Source organism: Mesoplodon densirostris, chromosome 11 (genome assembly GCF_025265405.1).
Source record: "Mesoplodon densirostris isolate mMesDen1 chromosome 11, mMesDen1 primary haplotype, whole genome shotgun sequence".
Taxonomy (NCBI): Eukaryota; Metazoa; Chordata; class Mammalia; order Artiodactyla; family Ziphiidae; genus Mesoplodon; species Mesoplodon densirostris.
The window spans coordinates 41653698-41675532 of record NC_082671.1 but is presented as its reverse complement, the minus strand read 5'-3'; positions in this window follow the sequence as shown (position 1 = coordinate 41675532).

Sequence of the window (21835 nt, the reverse complement as noted above, 5' to 3'; positions counted from 1 at the left end):
TACCACTCAAGAATCTATATGTCATGTCTAAGCTTTAAAACTCACAAAGTGTTCTTTAGCTTTAGCTTTACTTAGAGGTTGCTTTCCAGTTTAATTATCTAACAGTATTCCATATGATTCTGATTTGTATTATTTACTAACATTGGCCTTCTTTCTCTTTCTTTCCAGTACCTTAGTTTCTATTTGATTCTTTTTTTCTTAATCAATACAATTCCATTCCAATTAACATACATTGGTTTCTTGCTATGTGTCGGGAATTGTGCATGGTGCTTTCTCATGCAACATTTTATTTAATCTCCACAACAAATTTATAAAAGAAGATTTTTTTTGCATATGATGACATATTAGCAGGAAGATTAATGAATTTCAAAGTCAGAAGGTGATTAAAATTACAGAGGTAATATAAGTTCAAAGCAATATGATTTGTTCCATATTTTATAATTATTCCACTCTATTCTTATATGTCCTCTCTCTCTCTCTCCCGCTCCCTCCCTCCTTCCCTCCATCTCCCTACCTCCCTCCCTTAAGTTTTCTAGAGATATTTTACAGTATAGTTTCCTTCAGTATATACAAGAGAATATTTTATCTGAGCCAAGAGCTGGGCTCGTATATAGTAATGAGATTATACTCCTTCTCCAACATATACCTTTAACCTTTAGAGTTTTGATGTTGCTAATGGATTTGGCTATGTGTTTTATATGTTTGCATACAAGAATTTACCTAGAGGTATGGGGGAGGAAAGCACTAAATAAAGGAGGTAGGATCTGGGTCACCTTTATTTGAGGATTAATTTTTAATTAATATTGTTTGTGAGATACTTATAAATTCATATGTAGCTTTAATAAATAATACAGAGAACGTGTGTACACTTTACCCAGGTTCCTCCAGTGGAACATTTGCAAAAACTACAATATAATGTGGCGACCAGGATATTGACATTGATACAATGCACCAGTCTTAGTTAGAGTTCCCTGTTTGTGCATGTGTGTGTGTTTGTGTATTTAGTTCTCTACAGTTTCATGTGTAGATTTGTACCCACCATCACAGTTAAGATACTGAATATCTCTGTCACCACAAGGATCCCTTGCATGGCCCTTTCCTAAAACTATACTTCCCTTCCGTACTGCCTTTCCCTCTACCATTTCTAACCCTTGGTAAGCACTGGTCTTTTCTCTATAAACTTCTTGGTTTAATAATATTGACACTGACAAAAGCTAGATTGTTTCTAAAGTCTGTTCACCATGAAGGTAGAGAGCTTATAGGCTAGTTGCTATGGCGTAGTCAAGTGGAGAATTAGTTCAGGGTCCACAGTGGCTTATTCTGGAAAAATTTTGGATCCAGCTATCCTTGTGGCAACTTGTGCCGTATACAACTGGCAGTAAGAATGAATCTAAGGCCTGGTAAATTTTGTAGCCCACACACATGTAATATTGTTGACTGAGCATATATACCTCTGAGGAAAGCACCATTTTAACTTGTATCACAGGGAATTCATTCATTCACCATATATTTATTATACTGTTGATATCCTGGTGGTTCCACCAGAGATATGCACCAGATGATGGCTGTGGGCCAGTCATCTTAATCAAGTGAATTCACCAGCCTTCAGCAAAGAGTGACCCTTGTGCCTCCAACTTCCATGATAGAGGTGCCAAAAGCATCAAGAATAAGTGACTTTGTCAGAGCCTCAAATGCTTTGGGAAGCCCAGGTGTTTGGCCAAGGATACCACAATAGTGAGCATAAGCACTGTATATAAGAACATACCCTTTAAGTCCCAGGTACCTTGGGACCACTAACTTCTTCAAATAATTTATCCTCTTCTTTTTAAAGGAGTATTACAGAGGAAGGTCTTTCCTCTCTGTGACAGTGGCATGCATCATGTACCCATGTGCACCAGCAGTATTCATAGTCTCCCATCATTTCATAATTTTTGTCTACATTGACTGCAACAGCAGTAGTGAAAGTGGGAATGGTAATTGTGGCAATGTATGTCATGAAACTTTCAGGGCAACTGTCATCAAGCTCAACAGTCTTTCGGCTCTGAAGGTATATCTGTGTTCCTGCTGTACTGTCAAACACTGAGGGAAACCAGGGCTGATAACTGAAATATCAGCAAACACACTTTGAGATTTAGGGAAATGTCAAAGGAGGTAGTTCTGAGAAAAGTCTTCTTGCTAATTTGGATGGGGGTTTAGAATCTTAATGTAAGGGTGGCCTCATTTATGCCCTAGGGTGGTGATAATTCAGCATACTAGAAACATATTTCAGTAAAGAATTTAGGCTAATAGAGGCCTTCATTAGCATATGTTCATATATAGCAGTGGCTTTTATCTGCCTGTGTTGACTAGTTTTGTTCTCTTTTCTGATTAGTTAACTTAGAAGTTATTTCAAATTTAAAATGCTCTTGTACTCTATCACTGTGTTGATTTTATAAACCTGCCATTAGTCAGTGTTATATTAAACAATCTTAGATTGATTTTTTTTGGTAAAGAACTGTAAACTCATTACACTACACAGTAGACATTGTATAACATGATAACATGAAAAAATATTCCTAAAGGAGTCAATGAGGTTAGAACTTAAACCTTCAATTCCCAAAATAATTTTTATTTAGCTTGATTTCAGTGATGATAGAAGAATTCTATAAAAGATAGATGATACAAAAACTGAAATAATAAAAGGAGAGTGTAAAATGGTGGTTACCAGGGGCTGGCTGGGGGCTCAGAGAAATGGGAGAGATGGTGTTTAAGGGTAAATACTTGCCACTAGTAGATAAATAAGTTCTGGAGATCTAATACACAGTACAGTGATTATAAGCAACACACTGTATTAGAAACATTAAACTTGCTAAGAGGCTAGATTTTAAGTGTTCCCAGCACTAAAAGAAATGATAATCATGTGGTATGATAGAGGTGTTAGCTAACACTCTTATGGCAATCATATTGCAATATAAATGTATCAGATAGGTATGTTGTACACCTCAAACTTACACAATATTGTATGTCAAATATAACTCAATTAAAAAAGAACACTTCCGGGCTTCCCTGGTGGCGCAGTGGTTGAGAGTCCACCTGGTGATGTAGGGGACACGGGTTCGTTCCCCAGTCCGGGAGGATCCCACGTGCCGCGGAGCGGCTGGGCCTGTGAGCCATGGCCACTGAGACTGCACATCCAGAGACTGTGCTCCACAATGGGAGAGGCCACAAAAGTGAGAGGCCCGCGTACCGCAAAAAAAAAAAGAACACTTCCAATAAAAAATAATAAATAAAAATAAAAACACATGTTAAAAAATAGATAAAAGCTAGTACTAGTTAAATTTTTATTTATTGATATCCAGATTTTTGAACCTAAATTATAGGGTCTAAAAATAGGCTTAAAAAACAGATCAGTTAAATGGATATAAAAATAATACAAGAGGAGCTTCCCTGGTGGCGCAGTGGTTGAGAGTCCGCCTGCCGACGCAGGGGACACGGGTTCATGCCCCGGTCTGGGAGGATCCCACGTGCCGCGGAGCGGCTGGGCCCGTGAGCCATGGCCACTGAGCCTGCGCGTCTGGAGCCTGTGCTTCGCAACGGGAGAGGCCAAACAGTGAGAGGCCCGCGTATCGCAAAAAAATAAAAATAAAAAAATAAAATAATAATAATAATAATACAAAAGGACAAGCATTACATAAAATAATGGCCAGATGTATCCATCACTTCGAACTTCCTGTCAGTAAACCGTACTCCTATTCTGCTGTAGGAAAAAAATCCCAAAACACTGCAAGTGGAATTAGGGTATAATGATTAGAGTCTGAAGCTCTACATCTTATGGTTACAAAGATACATGTCTCTGAGATTTTCCTCTTTTGCTCCTAGGGGTACCAGACTCATGGAAATGACTGATTTGGGGTTTTGCCAGAGATAAATAAGTAGAGAGGAAGGGGGAATTGCACCACCTGACCTCTGAGAACTGACATGTCTCATAGCTCTGTGAGAAACAAAGGGAAAGCCAGTGAGAGACTGGCAGACCGTGTCAGGGAAGATGATTGCCTAGAATCAAAGCAGTAGGAAGGACATGGTTGTGTTTGAGGAGGGCTTCACTGAAGAAAATCCCAACAAAAATGGAAGGAACACCTGTTCTGGACAGTCACTGAGATGATACTGAGCAATGAGATGAGCAGCTGTATGTGCACCTGGGCAGATGTTGATGTGAGTCTTCTTAAAGCATTCTTTATGTTCAAGTCCCATTGGTAATAGGAATTGCATTCTCCTGCTGTGGAAAAGGCTTTGGATAGTATTGGTGATGGTACTATATACTTACACAGAATAAGAAATATTATGTAATATATTGTTATAAGAATGTGAACAGGGCTTCCCTGGTGGCGCAGTGGTTGAGAGTCCGCCTGCCGATGCAGGGGACGCGGGTTCGTGCCCTGGTCCAGGAGGATCCCACATGCCACGGAGCAGCTGGGCCCGTGAGCCATGGCTACTGAGCCTGCGTGTCCAGAGCCTGTGCTCTGCAATGGGAGAGGGCACAACAGTGAGAGGCCCGCGTACCACAAAAAAAAAAAAAAAAAGAATGTGAACAATAGACAGCTTGCTAATACCAAAGACACCTTAATAAAGCATCGTCTTTATTTCTTAGCATTACAAAATTTTTTACCAAAAGGAAAACAGAGCAATCAAGGCGAAGAGCAAGTTTCTTCCTTCTCTGAATGGGCCACATGAGGAAATAAGGTAATTAGGTATAAGTAAATATCATCCCTAATTCATTCCTCCCCCTCCTTCTGATATCATAGGCTTGGGGAATATAGAGTTCTACTTGCTACTGTGGACAGAAAGCAGTGGTGCTCTATGAAAAGCCAGTATCACATTCCTTGAAGAATGTTTCCTCTTAAAATGATATCCTGAACTGCAAGGACATTTCTCTGACTTGTCCAGGACAGAGTTAAGTCTTAAGTCTAAGTGAGGAAAGGACATTGCATCTGCAAACCTCTTCGTGCATTCTGAGGGAGGAAAACAGAACACTATAAGAGTATATATTCCTAGAGAAAATATAGAGAGTAGTTGGGTTTATTATTTCTTATCCTAAATGCAACTCTCATCCTTCTAAGAGTTTTGGTTTTGTAACCTCTGATCTTTGATGTCAACGATTGGCATTGTTTTGGGATGCCACAAACCACGTGCATGTAAGATGGCAGACTTATTTAATGTGTGTGTTCTGATTGCTCCACTGACCCTGTCCCTTGTTCTCCTGCTCCTTGGGCCTCCTTATTTTCTGAAACATGACAACATTAAAATTAGGCCAATTAATAACCCTCCAGTGGCCTCTGTTCAAGTGAAAGGAAGAGTCTCACATTTCTCACTTTAAATCAAAAGCTATACATGATTAAGTTTAGTGAGGAAGGCATGTTGAAAGCCGATAGGACAAAAGCTTGCCTCTTGCACCAGTTAGCCAAGTTGTGAATGCAAAGGAAAAGTTATTGAAGGAAATTAAAAGTGCTACTCCAGTGAACACATGAATGATAAGAAAGCAAAACAGCCTCATGGCTGATAACGAGAAAGTTTTAGTGGTCTGGATGGAAGATCAAACCAGCCACAATATTCCCTTAAGCAAAAGCCTTATCCAGAGTAAGGCTCTAACTCTCTTCAATTCTTTGAAGGCTGTGAGAGGTGAGGAAGCTGCAGAAGAATAGTTTAAACATAGCAGAGGTTGGTTCATGAGGTTTAAGGAAAGAAGCCATCTCCATAACATAAAGCTGCAAGGTGAAGCAGCAAATGCTCATGTAGAAGCTGCAGCAAGTTATCCAGAAGATCTAGCTAAGATAATGAAGGTGGCTACACTAAACAACAGATTTTCAGTGTAGCCAAAACAACATTATATTGGAACAAGATGCCATCTAGGACTCTCATAGCTAAAGAGGAGAAGTCAATGCCTGACTTCAAAGTGTCAAAGGATGGGATGACCCTCTTGTTAAGGGTTAATGCAGCTGGTGACCTTAAGTTGAAGTCATTGCTCATTTACCATTATGAAAATCCTGGGGCCCTTAAGAATTATCCTTGGGGCCCGGAGGAAGATGGCGGAAGAGTAAGACGCGGAGATCACCTTCCTCCCCACAGATACATCAGAAATTCATCTACACGTGGAACAACTCCTACAGAACACCTACTGAACGCTGACAGAAGACCTCAGACCCCCTAAAAGGCAAGAAACTCCCCACATACCTGGGTAGGGCAAAAGAAAAAAAGAATAAACAGAGACAATAGGATAGGGACGGGACCTGCACCAGTGGGAGGGAGCCGTGAAGGAGGGAAGGTTTCTACACACTGCAAGCCCCTTCGCGGGCGGAGACTGCAGGTGGCGGAGGGGGAAGGCTTCGGAGTAGCGGAGGAGAGCACAGCAACAGGGGTGTGGAGGGCAAAGCGGAGAGATTCCGGCACAGAGGATCGGTGCCCTCAGGCACACACCAGCCCGAGAGGCTTGTCTGCTCGGCCGCCGTGGCGGGCGGGGCTGGGAGCTGAGGCTTGGGTATCGGCTTTCAGTCGGAGCGCAGGGAGAGGACTGGGGCTGGCGGCAGGAAGAGAGCCTGAAGGGGTTAGTGCACCACGGCTAGCCCGGAGGGAGTCCGGGGAAAGGGTCTGGAGTTGCTGAAGAGGCAAGAGTCTTTTTTCACTTTCACTTTCGTTTCCTGGTGTGCGAGGAGAGGGCATTAAAAGGGCTGCTTAGGGAAGCGCCGGAGACAGGCGCGAGCCGCGGGTAAGGCGTGGACCTCGGAGACGGGCGTGGGCCGCCGCCGCCGCCGCCCACTGCCCGCCGCCGCCCGCCGCCGCCGCGGCCCACCGCCGCCCACCGCCCGACGCGGCCCGCCGCCGCCGCCGCCGCCGCCATGGCCCGCCGCCCGCCGCCGCCGCCGCCCCCGCGGCCCGCCACCGCCGCCGCCTGCCGCCGCCCGCCGCCGCCGCCGCCGCCCCCGCGGCCCGCCACCGCCGCCGCCTGCCGCCGCCTGCCGCCGCCGCAGCCGCGGGGCCTGTGTGCGAGCGCGGGTCACTGTCCGCCCCGCCTTCCGGGGGACCTGTGCACCCCGCCACTGCCGGGGTCCCGAGACCCGGGGACGGCTTTCCCGGGAAAGCGCACGGAGCGCCACGGGCTGCTGCAACGTCACGCCGGCCTCTGCCGCCGCAGGCCCGCCCCACACTGCGCTCCCCACCCTCCCCTCTGCATGAGTGAGCCAGAGCCCCCGAATCAGCGGCTCCTTTAAACCCGTCCTGTCTGAGCGAAGAACGGACGCCCTCCGGCGACCTACGCACAGAGGCGGGGCCAGGTCCAAGGCTGAGACCCGGGAGCTGTGAGAGCAGAGTCAGGGAAATCTCTATGTGCAGCCTCGGAGGCAGCGGATTAAAGCTCCACGGTCCATTTGATGTGCCCTGCGTCTGTGGAGTGCATGAATGGACAGCGAATCATCCCAAATTGAGGAAGTGGACTTTGAGGACAAGATTTAAGACTTTCCCCCCTTTTCCTCTTTTTACAACGAATTATTCCAAAGTAAGGAGGTGGACTTAGAGAGCAAGATTTCAGACTTCTTGCCCTTTTCCTCTTTTTACAACGAATTATCCCAAATTGAGGAGGTGGGCTTGGAGAGCAAGATTTTTGATTTTTCCCCCTGCTCTCTTTTTGTGAATGTGTATGTGTAATCTTCTGTGTAAGATTCTCTCTGTATAGCTTTGCTTCCACCATATGTCCCAGGGTTCTATCGGTCCGTTTTTTTTTTTTCTTTTTTTTTCAATAATTACTTTCTAATTTTAATAACGCTACTATATTTCATACTTTATTCTATTTTACTTTACCTGCTCTTTCTTTTTTTTCCTACCTTCCCTTCCTCCCTCCCTCCCTCCGCTCTTCCTTTCCTTCTTTCTTTTTCTTTCCTCCCTCCCTCCCACCCTTCTTCTTTCCACTTTCTTTTTCTTTCCTTCCTCCCTCCCTCCCTCCTTTCTTTCTTTCTTTCTTTCCTTCCTCCCTCTCTCCCTCCCTTCTTCCATTCACTCTTCCTTTTGCTTTCATTGCTCCCTCCCTCCCTCCTTTCTTTCTTTCTTCCTTCCTTCCTTCCTTTCTTCCCTTCTTCCTTTCTTTCCCTCTCTCTTTCTTTCTTCTACTAATTCTTTCTTTCTGCTTTTTCTCCCTGTTATTCTGAGCTGGGTAGATGAAAGGCTCTTGGTGCTGCAGCCAGGAGCCAGTGCTGTGCCTCTGAAGTGGGAGAGCCAACTTCAGGACACGGGTCCACAAGAGACCTCCCAGCTCCACATAATATCAAGCAGTGAAAATCTCCCAGAGATCTCCATCCCAACACCAGCACCTAGCTTCAGTCAACGACCAGCAAGCTACAGTGCTGGTCACCCTATGCCAAGCAACTAGCAAGGCAGGAACACAGCCCCACCCATTAGCAGAGAAGCTACCTAAAAACATAATAAGGCTATAGGCACCCCAAAACACACCACCAGACGTGGACTTGTCCACCAGAAAGACAAGATCGAGCCTCAACCACCAGAACACAGGCATTAGTCCCCCCCACCAGGAAGCCTATACAACCTACTGAAACAACCTTAGCCACTGGGGTCAGACACGAAAAACAACGGGAACTACGAATCTGCAGCCTGCAAAAAGGAGACCCCAAACACAGTAACATAAGCAAAATGAGAAGACAGAAAAACACACAGCAGGTGAAGGAGCAAGATAAAAACCTACCAGACCTAACAAATGAAGAGGTAATAGGCAGTCTACCTGAAAAAGAATTCAGAATAATGATGGTAAAGATGATCCAAAATCTTGGAAATAGAATAGACAAAATGCAAGAAACAGTTAATAAGGACCTAGAAGAACTAAAGATGAATCAAGCATCGATTAAAAACACAATACATGAAATAAAAAATACTCTAGATGGGATCAATAGCAGAATAACTGAGGCAGAAGAACGGATAAGTGAGGTGGAAGATAAAATAGTGGAAATAACTGATGCAGAGCAAAATAAAGAAAAAAGAATGAAAAGAACAGAGGATAGTCTCAGAGACCTCTGGGACAACATTAAACACACCAACATTCGAATTATAGGGGTTCCAGAAGAAGAAGAGAAAAAGAAAGGGACTGAGAAAATATTTGAAGAGATTATAGTTGAAAACTTCCCCAATATGGGAAAGGAAATAGTTAATCAAGTCCAGGAGGCACAGAGAGTCCCATACAGAATAAATCCAAGGAGAAATACACCAACACACATATTAATCAAACTGTCAAAAATTAAGCACAAAGAAATCATATTAAAAGCAGCAAGGGAAAAACAACAAATAACACACAAGGGAATCCCCATCAGGTTAACAGCTGATCTCTCAGCAGAAACTCTACAAGCCAGAAGGGAGTGGCAGGACATAATTAAAGTGATGAAGAAGAGAAACCTGCAGCCAAGATTACTCTACCCAGCAAGGATCTCATTCAGATTTGATGGAGAAATTAAAACGTTTACAGACAAGCAAAAGCTGAGAGAGTTCAGCACCACCAAACCAGCTTTACAACAAATGCTAAAGGAACTTCTCTAGGCAAGAAACACAACAGAAGGAATATACCTACAATAACGAACCCAAAGCAATTAAGGAAATGGGAATAGGAACATACATATCAATAATTACCTTAAATGTAAATGGACTAAATGCTCCCACCAAAAGACACAGAGTGGCTGAATGGATACAAAAACAAGACCCATATATATGCTGTCTACAAGAGACCCACTTCAGACCTAAAGACACATACAGATTGAAAGTAAGGGGATGGAAAAAGATATTCCATGCAAATGGAAATCAAAAGAAAGCTGGAGTAGCAATTCTTATATCAGACAAAATAGACTTTAAAATAAAGACTATTAGAAGACACAAAGAAGGACACTACATAATGATCAAGGGATCGATCCAAGAAGAAGATATAACAATTGTAAATATTTATGCACCCAACATAGGAGCACCTCAATACATAAGGCAAATACTAACAGCCATAAAAGGGGAAATCGACAGTAACACAATCATAGTAGGGGACTTTAACACCCCACTTTCACCAATGGACAGATCGTCCAAAATGAAAATAAATAAGGAAACACAAGCTTCAAATGATACATTAAACAAGATGGACTTAGTTGATATTTATAGGACATTTCATCCAAAAACAACAGAATACACATTTTTCTCAAGTGCTCATGGAACATTCTCCAGGATAGATCATATCTTGGGTCACAAATCAAGCCTTGGTAAATTTAAGAAAATTGAAATTGTATCAAGTATCTTTTCCGACCACAATGCTATGAGACTAGACATCAATTACAGGAAAAGAGTTGTAAAAAATACAAACACATGGAGGCTAAACAATACACTACTCAATAACGAAGTGATCACTGAAGAAATCAGAGAGGAAATTAAAAAATACCTAGAAACAAATGACAGTGGAGACACGACAACCCAAAACCTATGGGATGCAGCAAAAGCAGTTCTAAGGGGGAAGTTTATAGCAATACAATCCCACCTTAAGAAACAGGAAACATTTCGAATAAACAACCTGACCCTGCACCTAAAGCAATTAGAGAAAGAAGAACAAAAAACCCCCAAAGCTAGCAGAAGGAAAGAAATCATAAAGATCAGATCAGAAATAAATGAAAAAGAAATGAAGGAAACGATAGCAAAGATCAACCAAACTAAAAGCTGGTTCTTTGAGAAGACAAACAAAATTGACAAACCATTAGCCAGACTCATCAAGAAAAGAAGGGAGAAGACTCAAATCAATAGAATTAGAAATGAAAAAGGAGAAGTAACAACTGACACTGCAGAAATACAAAAGATCATGAGAGATTACTACAAGCAACTCTATGCCAATAAAATGGACAACCTGGAAGAAATGGACAAATTCTTAGAAATGCACAACCTGCCAAGACTGACTCAGGAAGAAATAGAAAATATGAATAGACCAATCACAAGCACTGAAATTGAAACTGTGATTAAAAATCTTCCAACAAACAAAAGCCCAGGACCAGATGGCTTCACAGGCGAATTCTATCAAATATTTAGAGAAGAGCTAACACCCATCCTTCTCAAACTCTTCCAAACAATTTCAGAGGAAGGAACACTCCCAAACTCATTCTACGAGGCCACCATCACCTTGATACCAAAACCAGGCAAGGATGTCACAAAGAAAGAAAACTACAGGCCAATATCACTGATGAACATAGATGCAAAAGTCCTCAACAAAATACTAGCAAAACAGAATCCAACAGCACATTAAAAGGATCATAAACCATGATCAAGTGGGGTTTATTCCAGGAATGCAAGGATTCTTCAATATACGCAAATCAATCAATGTGATACACCATATTAACAAGTTGAAGGAGAAAAACCATATGATCATCTCAATAGATGCAGAGAAAGCTTTCGACAAAATTCAACACCCATTTATGATAAAAACCCTGCAGAAAGTAGGCATAGAGGGATCTTTCCTCAATATAATAAAGGCCATATATGACAAACCCACAGCCAACATTGTCCTCAATGGTGAGAAACTGAAACCATTTCCACTAAGATCAGGAACAAGACAAGGCTGCCCACTCTCACCACTCTTATTCAACCTAGTTTTGGAAGTTTTAGCCACAGCAATCAGAGAAGAAAAGGAAATAAAAGGAATCCAAATCGGAAAAGAAGAAGTAAAGCTGTCATTGTTTGCAGATGACATGATACTATACATAAAGAATCCTAAAGATGCTACCGAAAAACTACTAGAGCTAATCAATGAATTTGGTAAAGTAGCAGGTTACAAAATTAATGTACAGAAATCTCTGGCATTCCTGTACACTAATGATGAAATATCTGAAAATGAAATCAAGAAAACAGTCCCATTTACCATTGCAACAAAAAGAATAAAATATCTAGGAATAAACCTACCTAAGGAGACAAAAGACCTGTATGCAGAAAATTATACGACACTGATGAAAGAAATTAAAGATGATACAAACAGATGGAGAGATATACCATGCTCCTGGATTGGAAGAATCAATATTGTGAAAATGACTCTACTACCCAAAGCAATCTACAGATTCAATGCAATCCCTATCAAACTACCACTGGCATTTTTCACAGAACTAGAACAAAAAATTTCAAAATTTGTTTGGAAAAATAAAAGACCCCGAATAGCCAAAGCAATCTTGAGAACGAAAAAAGGAGCTGGAGGAATCAGGCTCCCTGACTTCAGACTATACTACAAAGCTACAGTAATTAAGACAGTGTGGTACTGGCATAAAAACAGAAAGATAGATCAGTGGATCAGGATAGAAAGCCCAGAGATAAACCCACGCACATATGGCCAACTTATCTTTGATAAAGGAGGCAGGAATGTACAGTGGAGAAAGGACAGCCTCTTCAATAAGTGGTGCTGGGAAAACTGGACAGGGACATGTAAAAGTATGAGATTAGATCATTCCCTAACACCATACACAAAAATAAGCTCAAAATGGATTAAAGACTTAAATGTAAGGCCAGAAACTATCAAACTCTTAGAGGAAAACATAGGTAGAACACTCTATGACATAAATCACAGCAAGATCCTTTTGGACCCACCTCCTAGAGAAATGGAAATAAAAACAAAGATAAACACATGGGACCTAATGAAACTTCAAAGCTTTTGCACAGCAAAGGAAACCATAAACAAGACCAAAAGACAACCCTCAGAATGGGAGAAAATATTTGCAAATGAAGCAACTGACAAAGGATTAATCTCCAAAATTTATAAACAGCTCATGCAGCTCCATAGCAAAAAAACAAACAACCCAATCCAAAAATGGGCAGAAGACTTAAATAGGCATTTCTCCAAAGAAGATATACAGACTGCCAACAAACACATGAAAGAATGCTCAACATCATTAATCATTAGAGAAATGCAAATCAAAACTACAATGAGATATCATCTCACACCAGTCAGAATGGCCATCATCAAGAAATCTAGAAACAATAAATGCTGGAGAGGGTGTGGAGAAAAGGGAACACTCTTGCACTGCTGGTGGGAATGTGAATTGGTACAGCCACTATGGAGAACAGTATGGAGGTTCCTTAAAAAACTAAAAATAGAACTACCATATGATCCAGCAATCCCACTACTAGGCATATACCCTGAGAAAACCATAATTCAAAAAGAGACATGTACCAAAATGTTCATTGCAGCTCTATTCACAATAGCCCGGAGCTGGAAACAACCTAAGTGTCCATCATCGGATGAATGGATAAAGAAGATGTGGCACATATATACAATGGAATATTACTCAGCCATAAAAAGAAACGAAACTGAGCTATTTGTAATGAGGTGGATAGACCTAGAGTCTGTCATACAGAGTGAAGTAAGTCAGAAAGAGAAAGACAAATACCGTATGCTAACACATATATATGGAATATAAGAAAAAAAAAATGTCATGAAGAACCTAGGGGTAAAACGGGAATAAAGACACAGACCTACTTGAGAATGGACTTGAGGATATGGGGAGGGGGAAGGGTAAGCTGTGACAAAGCGAAAGAGAGGCATGGACATATATACACTACCAAACGTAGGGTAGATAGATAGTGGGAAGCAGCCGCAGAGCACAGGGAGATCAGCTCGGTGCTTTGCGACTGCCTGGAGGGGAGGGATGCGGAGGGTGGGAGGGAGGGAGATGCATGAGGGAGGGGATGTGGGAACAGATGTATATGTATGACTGATTCACTTTGTTATAAAGCAGAAACTAATAAAAAAAATAAATAAATAAAAATAAAAATAAAAAATAAAAAAAAAAAAGAATTATCCTTGATCTACTCTGCCTGTGCTCTATAAATAGAACAACAAAGCCTGGATGAAGTACACCTGTTTATGACATAGTTTTCTGAGTATTTTAAGCTTGTCTTCATGCCTGCTAACACAACACCCATTCTGCAGTCCATGGATCAAGGAATAATTTCAATGTTTCAAGTCTTATTATTGAAGAAATACATTTTAAGGGTATAGCTGCCATAGTGATTCCTCTGATGGATCTGGACAAAGTCAATTGAGAAACTTCAGGAAAGGATTTATCATTTTAGAGGCCATTAAGAACATTCATGATTCATGGGAAGAGGTCAAAATATCAACATTAACAGGAGTTTGGAAGAAGTTGATTGCAACCCTCATGGATGAATTTGAGGGGTCAAGGACTTCAGTGGAACTGAAGGAGAAAGTAACTGCACATGTGGTGGAACTAGCAGAAAAACTAGAATTAGAAGTAGAGCCTGAAGATGGGACTGAATTTCTGCAATCTCATGATAACACTTGAATGGATGAGGAGCTGCTTCTTATGGATGAGCAAAGAAAGTTGTTTCTTGAGAAGGAATCTAATGCTGGTGAAGATGCTGTGAAGATTGTTGAAGTGACAACAAAGGATTCAGAATATGACATAAACTTAGTTGATAAAGCAGCAGCAGAGTTTGAGAGGATTGACTTCAATTCTGAAGTTCTGTGGGTAAAAGGCTATCATATGGTACTGCATGGTACAGAGAAGATTTTTGTGAAAGAGGAGTGAATCAATGCAGCAATCTTATTTATCTTACTATCTCATTTTAATGAATTGCCACAGCCAGCCTAACCTTCATCAACTACCACCTTGATCAGTCAGCAGCCATCAACATCAATGCAAGACCCTCCACCAGCAAAAAGACTATGAATCACTGAAGGCTCAGATGACACTTAGTATTCTTTAGCACTAAAGTGTTTTTTAAATTAATATATGTACATTTTTTAGACATAATGCTATTGCACATTTAATAGACTACAGTATAGTGTAAACATAACTTTTTTTTTTTTTTTTTTGCGGTATGTGGGCCTCTCACTGTTGTGGCCTCTCCCATTGCGGAGCACAGGCTCCGGACACACAGGCTCAACGGCCATGGCTCACGGGCCCAGCCGCCCCGCAGCATGTGGAATCCTCCTGGACCGGGACACAAACCCATGTCCCCTGCATCGGCAGGTGGACTCTCAACCACTGCGCCACCAGGGAAGCCCTGTAAACATAACTTTTATATGCACTGGCAATATAAAATTTCATGTGACTCACTTTATTGCAATATTGATGGTCTGGAACTGAGCCCATGATATCTGAGGTATGCCTGTTTTTAAGTGCAGTTGCTGGTAGGCTTGTGGCTCATCTCTGTTGAATATCCTGCAGAAAGAGATGGTTAAGAAATATTTCACAAATTAAATTTAAAATTACCTTTGCTCCAGGAAAATTTTTATTTCCATTGAATATTATGAAGAGACTTTTTTTCAAAGAAATATGTTCTTTAATGTTTCTTAATAATTAATGCTTATGTGTCACAGATTCTTTTTATTGATTGAGAGGAAACCTATCTAGAATTCCTTATCCATTAAAAATAAGCACTTTTTTAAAATGAGCAAGTTCAATAGAAGAGGATCTTACCCCAACTGTTAAAACCTTATTTAGTCCAAATGAAAGAGAGAAGGTTCGTTCACTTTCTAATTCATTTCCACAGACCAGCACCAGGTAGTCCTGAGAGAGATTGGAGTCAGGGCAGGAGACCAGAGAGAGTTCCCCAGAGTGGAGGAGGCATGCAGATGAGGAATGGTTGCTAGCGACAAAGAAAAACCTGGCCCACTTCCCTGGACCCTTCTTTCGTACAAATAAAAAAATTCTTGAACTGTTAGAAGAGGGACAAAGAGACTTCCACCTCTCAGGCCCATTCTTGCTCCAAACCATAGGCTAAAGTCCACTGCTCTGAGGAAGAAACAGAAGCAGTAATCAGCTGCCCTTGGGAGATAACCAGATAATCCACTTGAGCCCAGGATCCTGCAAGAAAAGGTTTGTTACTGCTGGGAGGGAGCAGGAAACTCTTTTGTCCAAGAGTCTCTGATATAAGAGAAAGTTTAAAAGGCTCAGGCACACAGAGTGTGCCTAAAACTGAAACTGAATTAGAACTAAATAATCCCATTGCCCCACCATGAGCCTACCACCGAGAAACTAGCAATAGCAGTCACTGGGGTTGGGGCGGTGGGGGGGTGGTCTGCAAGAGCATGGAGAGAGACTGTCTCCTTGGTGTCAATGGTCAGGGATAGCTGAAAGCCTAGAGTGGAACAGGAAAGCTTTCAGCACATCAGGCCTCACATGACACTCAAAAGCAAACCACCAATGAAAGAAATTGAAGTTTCTCTTGACAACAGAATCTCAGGTTTGAACCTACATAAGTGTTTCCAACACTGTTATTAAAAGCCCTAGATTCTCAGATTATGAAGATCAGTAAATGCCCCCAAAGCAATCATATATTCAGCTTTAGCTAGCACTAAATGTTTGTTTTTACTTTTTTTTGTTAGTTTTTTTTTTGGTTTTTTTTGCTGTACGCGGGTCTCTCACTGTTGTGGCCTCTCCCGTTGCGGAGCACAGGCTCCGGATGCGCAGGCTCAGCAGCCATGGCTCATGGGCCCAGCCACTCCACGGCATGTGGGATCTTCCCGGACCGGGGCACGAACCCATGTCCCCTGCATCGGCAGGCGGACTCTCAACCACTGCACCACCAGGGAAGCCCCTCTACTTTATTTTTGTTGGAGTGTTGGAACTAGTGATTTGTTTTTACTTTTTTAGAAAATCAGGTTTGGACCTACATAGATTGGGGAGTCAGAACTGGGACTGCTGTATCATGATGTGACTCTTAAACAGTGACAGCCTCTGTAAAAATAAAATATGAAATCAGAATATAAGCATAGGAAGATAGCCTCTCCCAAAAAATTCTCATGAGAATTCATAAACAAAGCCTTTTTAGTCTTTGGCTGAGCACTGATATCCACGTGCATGTGAGGAAACTACACAAAGCTGGTGAAAGAACATAAACTCGCCTGTAAGTAGAAGTAGAATTATTCCAGGAATTCACAGGAATCTAGGAATAGATTTTATTCCAGTGAACCAGAAGGAAAACTACTGTAATAATTGGGGCACGAGAGAGAATTCTCAGGAGAGTATTATGTTGGTAGTGGTTTAAATTAGCTCTAGACTAATGACTGCTCTGGACTCACCATAACAAATTTTAAAAAGCAAGTATCAAAAAATCAGACTTCATGTAACTTAGCAGCATGCCAGAACAGAATCCAGTACCCCAAAAAGTAAAATTCACAAAGGTCTGCTTCTAATTAAAAAATACACACACACACATAAACACACACACACACACACACACACACACACACCAGGTATACAAAACAGGAAATTATAATCCTTAATCAGGAGAAGAATTATGGAACTAGTAGAAAAGGATTTTAAAGCAGTTATCATAAATATGTTCCATAAAGATGTATAGATGACTAAAACAAGGAGAAATAGAAGATGATAAAATACAAGGGAATGTGATTCAAAGTAGTTGGGACTTGAGTTGGGAGAGCCACTCCAGAGAGAGTTGCAAGAGACGCAATGCCATCAAAGCCAAAATTTCAATAAAAATGAGGAAGTAAAAGAAATATTAAAAAAGATGTTAAGGACTTAGATGATTGACAGTGTGTTGAGTTCTAGGGGGCACGTTGTGGCTCAGAACTCTCACTGCTGTGGGAGAGCCTCTGCTGTGTAATTATTTCCCAGTTTGTGGATCGCCTACCTAGCGGGTATGGGATTTGACCTTATCACAAATGCACCCCTCCTACCATCTCACTGTGGCTTCCTCTTTGTCTTTGGATGTCGAATATCTTTTTGGTAGGTTCCCGTCTTTTTTTCTAGATAGTTGTTCAGCATTAGTTGTGGTTTTGGTGTTTTTGTGAGAGGACATGAGCTTAAGTCCTTCTCTGCCATCTTGTCTCCAACCTCATATTCTCATATTAGAATAAAGGGTCTGTATTTGAAGATTTCAAAGTTCCAGTCCATTTCATAGACTTTGTAAGATATATCCCCCCCCTTTTTTTCAGTGTTTCGGCAAAATGTTTCCCTCAAAAACATAATACTGAGACAGTCTTCATTTGAACAATGAGATATTAACATAGAATGTTGACCACACATTCTATGTTATTCTCAATCCTAAAACTAGAACTATATTTGCTCATAAACTGAGAAGATTGAAAAATTTCTGATAGGTGTGTACTGATATATCAGTGTGAGTTTAATTAGCATTTTTCTAATGGCTAATGATGTTGAAGATCTTTAAATGTGCTTGTATTCTGTTTGTATACTTTTTTGGTGAAATACCTGTTGTTTATGTATTTTGCCCATTTTCTAATTGAGATGTATTCACTATTGATCTTTGAGAGTCTTTTATATATTTGAGATTTTAGTCTTTTGTCAGATACATGGTTTGCAAATATTTTCTTCAGCTATAGCTTTCCTGTTAATCCTCTTTATATAAGCTTTGACAGAATAAAACAGTTTTTAATTTTTGGTGAATTTCAAGTTATAAGTTTTTTTCCTTCTATGGAATAATGTTTTGAACGCCAAGTCTAAGAACTCTTCATTTAGCTCCAGGTCCCAAAGATTATCTACTCTTTTTGTTTCTAAAATCTTATAGCTTTATGTTTTACATTAAAGTCTATGATACATATTGAATTACTTATTGTATAAGATGTGACATTTAGCCTGAGATTTTTTTTTAATTTATATGTGTCTAATTACTCTGGCATCATCATTTGTTGAAAAGCCTCTCCTTCACTGAACTGCTTTTGCACCTTTATCAAAAATCAGTTGGGCATATGTCTGTGGGTCTATTTCTAGGTTCTCTAATCAGTTTCATTGATTTATGTCTATCCCTCTGCCAATATCACACCTTCTTTATTAGCTATATAATAAGCCTTAACATCAGTAAGAATGATTCCTCCCATTTTACTCTTCTTTTTCAAAATTGTTCTAGCTGTTCTAAGTCCTTTGCTTTTCCATATAAATTTTAGAATAAACTTTGCTATCTCTACCAGAAAACCTTGCTGAAGACTTTTATGGGAGTTGCATTAAACCAATAAATCAACTTGGGGAGAGTTGATGTCTTTAGTGCATTGCATTTTCCAATATATGTACAGGATATGTCTCTTTACTTAATCTTCTTGAATTTCTTTCATAGTATTTTATAGCTTTTAGCATACAGATTCTGTACATGTTTTGGTGGAATTATATCACATATTTCATTTGCTTTGAAGTTATTATAAATGATGTTATGTGAAAGGATATTTTTGACTTTACATTTTAGATAGTTTCTATTGTATACAGTGTAAAGAAGACATAAGGAAAAGGACAGGAAGGGAATGAGAAAAACTAGAAGTAGAAAGAACAATAATAAGAATCTTGTAATATTCTAAGTGAGAGATTATTATGGCCTCTGTTACACTTGTAGTAACAGAAGTAGAGTTAAATTGATTTTAATGTCAGCATGTTGAAATGCTTATGAAATATCTAGATAATTAACATTATGGTTTGGAATTAGCAGAGACAACATAAGTGAATAATAGCTTTGGATATCATTGGCATTCACAGAGTAGTTGAAATTCTGTGTGTATACTTTTGTTTGTGGAGATTATATAGAGTAAGAGAGACAAAAACCAAGAAATTGATCATAGTAGGATATGTATTAAAAAAAAAAAAGTCTGTAAAAGAAAAGCCAGCCAAGGAGATTAAACAGGAGTGTTATGATATGAGGGAAGAATCAGAAGAGAATGATGTCACAAAAGCCAAGGAAAGGAATTTCAAGAAGTAGTAAGCAAAGTCAACTTCTTTAAACAGTGTAATGTGATGTGCCACAGGTCATGATGTTTTCACAATGGTAGTCTTGGTGTTTGTAGCATTCAGAAATTAAAACTTCAGGTCTAGCTCTGTCACTTACTTGCTCTGTGACCTTGGGCAAACTGCTTATTCTTTCTTTATCTCACTTTCCCTATTTTCAAAATTTAAAAATAGCTGTATTAATCTTTTAAGTTTTTATGAAAATCAAAATTACTTAACACAGGTAAAGTGCTCAGAACAATGCTAGGCATATAGTAAACTATTGAAACAATGCATTAATTGTCATTGTGAAATTGTCAAGTGATAACTTCAGAACATAAACCCTTCTCAGAATAAGACATAGACAAGGTCATTCTGTGACCCTGATAGGAAAAAGACAAGGAAAAGGCCCTCAATGTCTATAAAAATATTGAATAACAAGTCTTCCTCTGACCAAAATAGGTGATTACTTCTTGTTTACTAAGGATAACTCTAGTCCCTTTTTAGTTCTCCCACCTCCTAGATAACAATGGAGATACTAAAAATCTAAATTGACCCCACTTCTTAACAGATCTAATCCAGGCCTCCAATTCCTTAATTTCTATTTACAACCATCCTAGAAAATTTCAAACCCTGTAAGAAGTTGCTCCAAACTCTGCCTTGTTGAGAAACCCCCACATTTCCTTGGATTAAGTTCTTTCTTATTGCAGCAAGTTAATTAAAACTGAATTTATTGCACTACAAGTGTGTTTCTAAAGATTTTGGCTGGTGAACATCAATATTATCATAATTACTATCATTATTATCATTATTATTCAACAATATATGCCCTTTACCTAACATAATACTTTGCATCAGAAAGTGCTCAAAAATATTTGATGAATAAGTGAAAAAAGCAATGATCAATTAGGAAGCACTTGGCTTCAAATAGGCCAGTTTCATTAGTGGAAAGGCAAATCAAACTGCAGTGGGCTGAAATGCAACCAGAGGAGAAAAGAGGAAAAGATAATCAGGATTGGTTCCAGGCCCACAACTGTCCATATGCTAACTGCACCCACCCCATCTCAAAAATCTGGTTGTGTAGAGTAAGAATATAATATAGAGATTAGAGATTGCTAATTGAGGTATGCCCTGTTGAGATGTGTTAGACAGTTAACTTTCAGTCAAAAGGACATCAACCTCACATGCCTTTTGAGATTATTGACTTCTTTTTCAAATATTTTTCTTCTATTGATATAAGACTTTCCTGTGATACTATCACTTTTGGGCACCCAATTATTTTGAGTCCTCCTTTCATAATGCATAGGATTTAAATTTATCTTCTCTTGGGAATCAAACCAGGTTTGTCGACCAAATCAGGTTTGGTCGACATGTACATAAGCTGAGTGTTTGCTGAGGTAACTTTCTCTGTGAAAAATGCATGAGTATCAATGTGTGATTTTACAGTTTTGATTCAAGCTCATTTTTAAACACCTTGGATCTTGACAGAGGTCCAAATAAGAATTCATTCTAGATATCTAACAGTTAAACAAATTGAAAAGCACAGGGGGCTCATCAAAACTCACAATAAATGAAATAATTAAATTAAAATTAATTAATTCAAATTAATTAATCCTAATGGTCTTCTTACATTAAGAAAGCTTCTTCTCTCTGTTTCTCAGTTTGTGCATCTATAAAATAAGTATATACATATCTATTTCATAGTGTTATGGTGAGAATTAAAAACAATATACATTAAATAAGCTATATCTGATGGTGTTACTGCCAGTTAGTAGACTTTCAGTACATGTTATCAGCTTTCTATTTCCTGCCTAAAAATTGACCAAACTGTGCTTATGGAGTCAAGTCTCAGCTCATTAAGCCATGTTTACATTCACACATTAAATATTTAAGCTGGTAACTTTCTTTAATACAATAGAATCTAGAGGGTTGCCATAAGCATTTAGACAGAGTGTTATTTAAAAGTCAAGTCCAGCTTCAAATATCAATTTACTGTATTAAATTTTTTTGCTCTAGATTTCCTGAGCTCCAGAATTAGATTTAATTGATGACATGTATTTTCACATATTATGAATATTGGAAAATATACCCTAGCTATAGACAGTAGTTAAAGAAAT